Raw genomic sequence first — 9,265 nt, 5'->3', positions numbered from 1 at the left:
GTCTCCTTTAGAATTCATCAATGTTTTTAATTCAGGAGTCTGCTTTAGAAAATATAGTCTTATATTCCCTGTTGGGAGTTTAGTGAATGAGCTGAAGGAAACTGGTTGGTTTTCTAATTAATTCTAAATGCAATCACCTTCATTTTGGAATTGAACTATCTTCTATAATATTCTCAGTCCAGCAGCAGTTCCAGTTCTGAGTTCTTGGTTCCCAGATTTATTAGCTGAAGGGATGTTAAGAACAGGGGAGATGAGTTTGTTACAGTTTCATGCCAAGTTACATTACATTCAGTTTCAATCATTACTTTCTCAGACAGGAGTGTATGTTACCTAAATATTGGGATAATGCTTCATGACCTAAAAGAAATATGGGTCTTTACGTAAGTTGCTCTGTGAGGCTCTCCCACATGTGTCCTCACCAGCTCAGTACAAATATTCTTGTCAATTTTGAGTAAAATGATGGAGGGAACTGAGCTCAATTCCATAAACGAACCCTATACACTTTTTTGGTGTTGTCTGGAAAAGTTACCCCATCTGCAATCACAGATATCGGTTTGCTTCTGGGGCTTCTAGGCAATGGGACAGATGCAGTTGGCAGAGGTGGGTGAAGGCTGTCAGTGGGGAAGACAGACAAGCAGTCACATCTTGGGCAGCCTTTGTCCAACTGGCCCCAGGTGCCATCACTAGTCTAGGCGCTGATATTCCTGATCTTCTTGACTAAAAAATGTAGGATGCACACTGAGAGGTCTCTAGATCATGAGTGATACTCATTTGTACTGGCCAACCCACAGACTTCAGGACTGCAATTGTATTTCTTTCTGACACATGGGAAGCTGGGGAAATTAAAATATCACTGGCCACTACCCACAGCCACTCTCCTCCCCACAGCTATGTTTCAGAAGCTTTTTATTCTGTCAAATTATAATATAATTTGGGATCCTTGTGTGCTTACGTTTATTCCTACCCTGTGGCATTCCATGTGCTCCTGAACCTTCTCTTTCAGCTTGCTAGTGGCAAGCCACTTGATATTATTAATGCTCATAGGCCTGAAGTAATATATTGAATTACGTATATGTTTACTTACATTCTTTGTTTACATTGCTTTTGGAGAATAGAGAGTGAATAGGCTTTTTTTTTTTTTTTTTTTTTAATTTGCTGATGATTTACTCCATTACACTTTGCTTTTGAATACTAGCTGGAAAGGTTCTCACAAATGCTCAAATTTGGCAGTTGTATCAACAGCTAATTTGAAGAAGTGCCAAGCAGCAGTCAATGAATCCACTTAAGTTTCAAGCACCAAAGCAATGTATTTTAAGTGCTGCATTGCTCCAAACAGATATACCTAACACTAAACCAAATCCTTCTGCTTAGGATTCTCTAAATACTTTCTTCTCAGTTTTCCTGAGCATTGCACCCTGTCCAATAGGAATGTAGCATTTGCACAAAAGATGGTATTTGCATTTCTGTCAGTGTAATTCAAGAATACTGGCACCTGCTTTGGGAGAGAGAAATCTGTTTGCAAATTCCTCAGTAATTAAATGTCCATGGAGTTAAAGAAAAGGAGAATCTGTCTTTGCCAAGCTGTGGTTAAGGCACTTACTCTGGAAATTAGCTTCGAACCCTTATTTCAATGAATATGTTATTATTATTATTATTATTATTATTATTATTATTATTATTATTATTATTATTATTATTATTATTGATACCAGACAATCTGGGGAGATGTTTCCATTCGCTTCGCCCCTACTTCATAGATTGGCATCACCAGGAAGACAGGGCACCTGCAGGCTGAGAAAATGTGAGTCACAGAATCACAGAATCGTAAAGGCTGGAAGAGACCTCTAGAGATCATTTAGTCCAACATCACTGCCTAAGGAGGTTCCCTAGACCAGGTTGCATAAGTAGGTGTCCAGATGGGTCTTAAGTATCTCCAGAGAAGGAGACTCCACAATTTCTCTGGGCACCCTGTTAAAGTGCTCTGTCACCTTTACTGTGAAGTTCTTCCTATGATTCAGTTTGTGACTGTTTCCTCTTGTCCTATCACCACACATGAGAGAGTCTGCACTTACCCCTTTGCCTCCCACACCTTTGATATTTGTAGACATTGATCAGATCCCCTCTCAGTCTTTTCTCAAGGATGAACAGCCCCAGATCACAGAATCACAGAACTGTAGGGGTTGGAAGGGACCTCTAGAGATCATCGAGTCCAACCCCCCTGCCAAAGCAGGCTCCCTACACCACGTTGCACAGGTAGGCGTCCAGGCGGGTCTTGAATATCTCCAGAGAAGGAGACTCCACCACCCCCCTGGGCAGCCTGTTCCAGTGCTCCATCACCCTCACTGTAAAGAAGTTCTTGCGCACATTCATGCGGAACTTCCTATGCTGAAGTTTCAGCCCATTTCCCCTAGTCCTGTCCCCATGCACTACTGAAAACAGACCAGCCTCGCCACTATAGCTCCCACACCTCAGGTATTTATAAACATGGATCAAATCCCCTCTCAGCCTTCTTTTCTCAAGGCTAAACAGACCCAGTTCCCTAAGTCTCTCCTCATAGGGGAGATGCTCCAGGCCCTTCACCATTTTTGTGACCCTCCACTGGACTCTTTCCAAGAGATCCCTGTCTTTTTTGTACTGGGGAGCCCAGAACTGGACACAGTATTCCAGATGAGGCCTCACCAGGGCAGAGTAGAGGGGGAGGATCACCTCCCTCGACCTGCTGGCCACGCTCTTTCTTATGCACCCCAGAATGCCATTGGCCCTTTTGGCTACAAGGGCACACTGCTGGCTCATGGCCAGCCTGTCATCCACCATGATGCCCAGGTCCCTCTCAGCAGAGCTCCTCTCCAGCAGGTCTTCCCCCAGCCTGTACTGGGTCACTCATTCTTTGCTCATAAGAGAGGTTTTTCAGGTCCTTTATCATCTTTGTAGCCCTCTGCTGGACTCTTGCCAGGAGATCCCTGTCTTTTTGTTGAGGTGAGGCCTCAATAGGGCAGTACAGAGGGGGAGGGCCATCTCTCTTGACCTGCTTGCCACACTCCTGTTAATGCACTCCAGGATGTCATTGGCCTTCTTTTCCACCAGGGCACACTGCTGGCTCATAGCCAACCTGTTGTCCACCAGGACTCCCAGGTCCTTCTCTGCGCAGAGCTGCTCTCCAGCAGGTCATCCCCCAACCTGTACTGGTACATGCGGTTACTTGTCCCCAGTTGCAAGACTCTACACTTGGTCTTGTTAAACCTCACCTGGCTCCCCTCTGCCCAACTTTCTAGCCTGTCCAGGTCTTGCTGAATGGCAGTGCAGCCTTCTGGTGTGTCAGCCATTCCTCCCAGCTTTCATTCATCAGCAAAATTGATGAAGGTGGACACTATCCCCTCATCAAGGTCATTGATGAAGATGTTGAACAAGATCGGACCCAACACCAGCCTCTGGGGAACACCAGTAGATACAGGCCTCCAACTGGTCTCCACACTGCCCATCACAACCCTCTGAGCTTGACCAGTCAGCCAGTTCTCAACCCACCTCACCATTCACCCATCTATCCCACACTTGTTCATCTTCATTATGAGAATGTGGTGGGAGGCAGAATCAAATGCCTTGCTGAAATCAAGTCAGACTACATCCACTACTCTCCACCCATCCACCCATCCAGCACCAAAATCGTAGAAGGCTACCAGGTTGGTTGAGCATGACCTCCCCCTTGTGAATCCATACTGATGACCTTCTTCTCTTCCAGTTGCTTGGAGATGGCATCTAGAACAAGCTGTTCCATCACCTTTCCAGGGAAAGAGGTGTGATGGGCAGGCCTGTGGTTTCCCAGAATCTCCTTCTTGCCCTTTTTGAAGACCAGAGTGCCATTGGCTACCCTCCAGTCTTCAGACACCTCTCCCATTCTCCAAGACCTCTCAAAGATGATAGAGAGTAATTTGGCACTCACCTCTGCCAGCTCCTTCAGCCCACTTGAATGCAACCCAATGGGGCCCATGGATTTACCCTGCTGTTGCCAAGAAGCTCTCAGACCATCTCTTCCCTCACCAAAGCAAAGCCTTTCATTCCCCAGACTTTCTCACCAGGGTCCAGGATTCCTGAGTGGGAGTGTTTTCAGTTATGTCTTTGCAAAGAAGGTCTTCATCTTCTTGGCATCTGCTGTTGCCAGAACACCCCCTCATTTATTAGGGGACCCATATTTTCCCTAGTCTTCCTTTTACTGTTGATATACTTTAAAAAACCTTTCTATTATCCAGTATCTCCTTTGCCACGGATAAATACTGCATGGTGAAGGACTTTGTGTTAGAAACAACATAAAATTTAAACAGCATTTTGATTCTTCTATTTTAAATGGTTACCTTTTGTCTGTGAATTTAATGTGTGTAATGAGTTTGTTGTGTTCAGGTTATAAACATAGCACTTAGGAAGAAAAAGTGGCTTAACACTTTGCAAAAGCATAGTAAGAAAGCACTACACAGGCAAAAAAAAAAATAATAATAATAAAAATATTTTTCTCAAAGCAAATATGGATCTGAAAGAAGTTTTACTGTTGCGACTTGCTTATGAGAAGTGTCGGGGGTTGTGGTTTGAAGAAGTCTACACTCCGTGGCCTGTGTTGCTTTTATTCTCTCGAATGGGGGAAGTGTGTTTGGTTTCTGTGGCTAGCCATTCAAAATCCAGCAAGAGACTTAAAGAGGTTGGTTCAGCCACAAGGCTAGGCAATGAAGACAAACATCTCTTCTCAGACTACTGCTAGCTGGGATATTTTTGGAATGGAAAAAGCTATGTTTTCATAGCTTCTCTTTAGTCTCAGTTTGTGCTTGTAAGAGCCTAGGAACCCTTCATACTTCACTGCCATAAATTTATTGCACACCAGATTCTGTGTAATGTTTTAAAAGTAAGCACTGAAGTAGTTTGTTCCAAATTTGTCTGAAAACCATGTAATTCTATAATCAGATGATAATAGCAGGGTGGCAAAGTCGTTGGCTACAACAAATGAGAATGAGCTCAAATGCAGCAGCCATGAATACAGAAATGAAAGAAAAGAACTGCTTACCCTTGGAAGGCCTCAGGTAGGCAGGGATCTCTTGCAAGGGATGCTCTCATCTCCACTGCCAGCTTCTAAATGAGGTCTGGAAAGGAGACCATCTCTACCTTGCCCCCTACAAGAAGCTGCGAAACCTCACCAACCTGCTGATTGCCAACCTGGCAATCTCAGACTTCATTGTTGCCATCGTCTGTTGCCCCTTTGAGATGGACTACTATGTGGTACGGCAGCTGTTTTGGGAGCACGGCCATGTCCTCTGTGCCTCGGTCAACTACCTACGGACTGTCTCTCTCTATGTTTCTACCAATGCTCTCCTGGCTATTGCTGTGACAGGTAGGTGAGGAGTTATAACTGCATAAGGAGAAGGCCAGATTACTAGGTTTGTACCAAGGTCAGCTGTTCTGTAGGATGTGGTCATTTTAAGGTAGGTGCTATACAGACCTGGGTATCTTTTTTCGTAACAGCTTAATCGCATGAGGTCATAAGATCATCTCAAAGAAAACTATGTGGAAATATATTGTTTAAACTTTTCAGGTGAAAAGAATGTTCATTTATTAAAGCCTTCTCCTCTCCCCCTCATAAAAATATATCCAACTCAACTGTTGGAACAGATTTAGGAAGGAGGAGACAGAGAAATGTGAAACAGTCAATAGGCAAAAAAAGAAAGGTGTTACACCCAATCCTGTTCCAAGCTATGTATCTCTAAGGAATTTCCATTACGAGGCTACAGAGCTTTTCCTTTTGCCCCACCTTTACTACAAAATGTGAAGTATTCTTCACAGAGAGAGAAATAGTTGACTGGTGACTACAGAATTAACAGGTGAGTTTCCTAGTAGGATTACTGCTTTACAGGATATGTTTTTCTCACTTCTAAAGTCTTCTCCCCAGTTTTTGTTCTAGTGTGAAAGAGAATAACAGGTAAGACCTCTATCAAGCTTGCAAAATGGGGTTATTATTCCCTGTCATGCTGTACTGAGCAAAGCCAACAGTCTCTACATTAAACATTTGTTAGTACTGAGGTCTTAGATGGATGCTCCAAACCAGAAGTGGATGCTCAGTGAATATGATCAGCACATTCCTTCATTGAATTACTCACCTCTCTCTTTACATGCCTCTCTGAGGATGGCATAGCAGCAGGCTAGGAAATATCCAAATGTTATTTACAGAACCCATGAAACAGTGGTGATTGCAGTGTGTCCAGCAAGTGCTAAAATACTCCATCAATGCAGCCTTCCAGAGGGTTTATTACAGCCTTCCTAATGGTGTGAGCTGAGCACACTGCTGCTTTATGCTGTAGTCATAAATAAAGCACACCTGCCTTTTGCTGTAGCCCTGAGATATTTCTCTGCTTGCCTTTCACTCCAGGAATTTTAACAAGTCATTTAACTATGCTCTTTTTTACAACTCCTCTTCTCTTAGTCCCATGTTCTGTGGATTCTGATAGACCCAAGTGCTGCAAATCAGCTTCATGCTGATATAAGCCTGACATGCCCAACTCACAGAAAGCCAGAGACTTATACAGTAAACTGTTTACACACAGACAAGTCACCTTTTGTGTATGATATTTCTGTTTACCCTCTGTATATCCATCTAAACGCTCTACGATTTCTTTCAAGAACTTCTTACCATTCAATGTAATATCATTTCTGCCACCAACCTTTGGTCAGTTTCTCTCATGTGCTATTTGATACTCTAGGCTAACGTTGGATAGGTTTTGGCAACTGATTCAAAAGATAATCAGAATCAATTTAACCCTGCTGATAGTTGTACAGAGATGGCTTGTGCACAGCTGATTTAATTTTTTGCTGAAGCCAACACAAAATCTGCATCTTTTAGGATGTGTTCTTCTTATCCTATAGAGTGTGATTCTAGTTACCTAGTCACTACATATCGATTACACGTTAATGTAATGATGGTGCATCTTGCCGTGTGCTGATGAGCTGATGGACGCTATCGAGGCTACGGACAGAAGACTTTGACTATTGTTCACCATACAGAGAAGATGCATCATGCCTAAGAAGAATGAAGAGGGATGGAAAACATCACGGACGAGAACTGCTTCTCGAATGGTTCCTGACAGCAAGAGGACTATCTAATCACTTGCTCCATCCAGTTGTGGTGCTGCTTTTCTTAACACGGTTGTGCCTTATGCTACTGACTATATTATATAGAGTTTATTAAGGTTTATATAGAGTAACATATAATATTAGTTATGTTTAGAGTATATTTTAAGGTTATACATAATATATTAAGATTTAGCAAATAAGACGGATAATTCAAATGGGCTTCTTTAAGTATTTCTATTAGAATACTGTAGACTTTGCAAAAGACTATATTTGGGATTTTAGTGGTTACACCGTAAGGGGGCAGATTGTTGTATTTGGGGAGGGGGAGATATTGTAGATGCTAACGAGGCTGAACCTTGTAGTATTTGGAGGAGGGGAGATGTTGTAGGCATGTAGGCAGTAGCGGCGCTTTTTGGGATGTGACGCGGTAGTAGCCCCCCCTCTTCCGTCCCCTACCTTGTGATGTACCTTGGGCGCGCATTTCAAATGTGCACCCTAGGGGGTGTAGACGAAGTAATTAAGGTATATAAGGTGTTGATTACTCCTAACAAACGCCATGTTTGCCACCTTCCTTGATGAGTCACGGTGGTCTTCTTGGCCCTAGAGGAGGTTTCGCTAGAACCTGGGCAAGGGGGGTTCTGAACTATGATTGCACACGGCAACATTTTGGTTCCTTCTGGGAAAAGACGCGGTTCATCTAATTTACTGTACTGCGCTGTTGGCTGCTGTGAGCACCATTTTAAATCAGTTTGTTAAGGAGAGCTCATCTTGCTCCATTTTCCTGCCATGAATTGAAGGAGCTCACTTACTTATGTAATTTTGTATGCAGAACTGAGAGAGAGACATCAAAGCTGTTAAAAATACATACCCTGAAATTACTACCGATGATGCTATGGAAAAAGAAACTGCACAACTCATCCTAATAGAGAGGACTTCTCTTTTGTTTTCTTCTTTAAGGTGCGGAACGTGTCATTACACTGAAAATGGATATTCCTGGATCCATGCCACCTCTTATTCAGGAAATGTTGGAGAACTCTGAAGGACACGAACCACTGACACCAACCTCCAATGGAAACACTGCAGAACACAGCCCGAGTATCTCACCTAGCTCGGTGGATAACAGCAGTGTCAGTCAATCCCCTATGGTGCAATAAGACATTTTCCAGCTACTTCAGACATTCCTAACACCTTATGTACAGGGATGAAAAGCAAGAAAAAACATTTTTACTGCTGCTTACTTTCTGGACTTAATATATATCTATATATGTATATATATAGATAGATAAAAACTCAACAAGGACCAAGACATTTTCATATGTATCGATATATACTCCTTGCTGTTGAAACTCTTTAAAATAGAAAATGCAAACTTTTGAAACTCTAAATCAGCCATTTCATGCAAAAAAAAAAAAAAAAAAAAAAAAAAAGAGAAAATAAAAGAGAAAATAAAACTAGCTAAGCTTCTGTTTTCTGAACATTCAAGACTGCATGGTGACAAGACAGATCTCAGACTTTCAATTCGGGTTGCATTTCTGATGACTTTGTACATACAGATGTATGGCTGTACTTTCTGTACTGGATGTTTGGTGCTTTCCTTTTGTCTCTCATACCTAAAACAATCAAGACACCAACCAGATGAAACGGACCTACTGTACACATCCAGAAAAGGAAATTCCAAGGACCGTCTGATTAGTTAATATGAAAACTACTCTTTGATGCCCTCAGTTTGCATCTCCTTCCTTGTAAAAAGTACACGAAAATCCCTGCACTCGCAGAAAAGACATCGGTGTCAGCATTAACTGCCAGATCAGTTATTCAGATGTCATTGGTTCCACTGTTAACGTCACTTTAAAATTGAAAAAGTGGTTTATTACCTGGCTCGTGACCTACCTACACCATTAACTACTGCATTTCTACAGTGATGATAGCCTCCAAGGCAGAAACACTTCTCAGTGTTACCATGTTTTTGTTTACTTATTCACAAGCCATTAGGGAAACTTCATGGGATGATAACCAGCCGACTCATGTACAGCTTTCGAAATGGGTGAGTCCAGGGTATTTCCTTAAGAGTCGACCGCCAGGAACGAGCTGGGCTACGCGGCCTTCCAGGTGCTAGGGAAGTACAGACAGGACTTCCAGAAACACAAGGAGAGAGTCTGCCTTC

Source organism: Excalfactoria chinensis, chromosome Z (genome assembly GCF_039878825.1).
Source record: "Excalfactoria chinensis isolate bCotChi1 chromosome Z, bCotChi1.hap2, whole genome shotgun sequence".
Classification (NCBI taxonomy): domain Eukaryota; kingdom Metazoa; phylum Chordata; class Aves; order Galliformes; family Phasianidae; genus Excalfactoria; species Excalfactoria chinensis.
Note: the sequence above shows the minus strand (reverse complement) of the source record.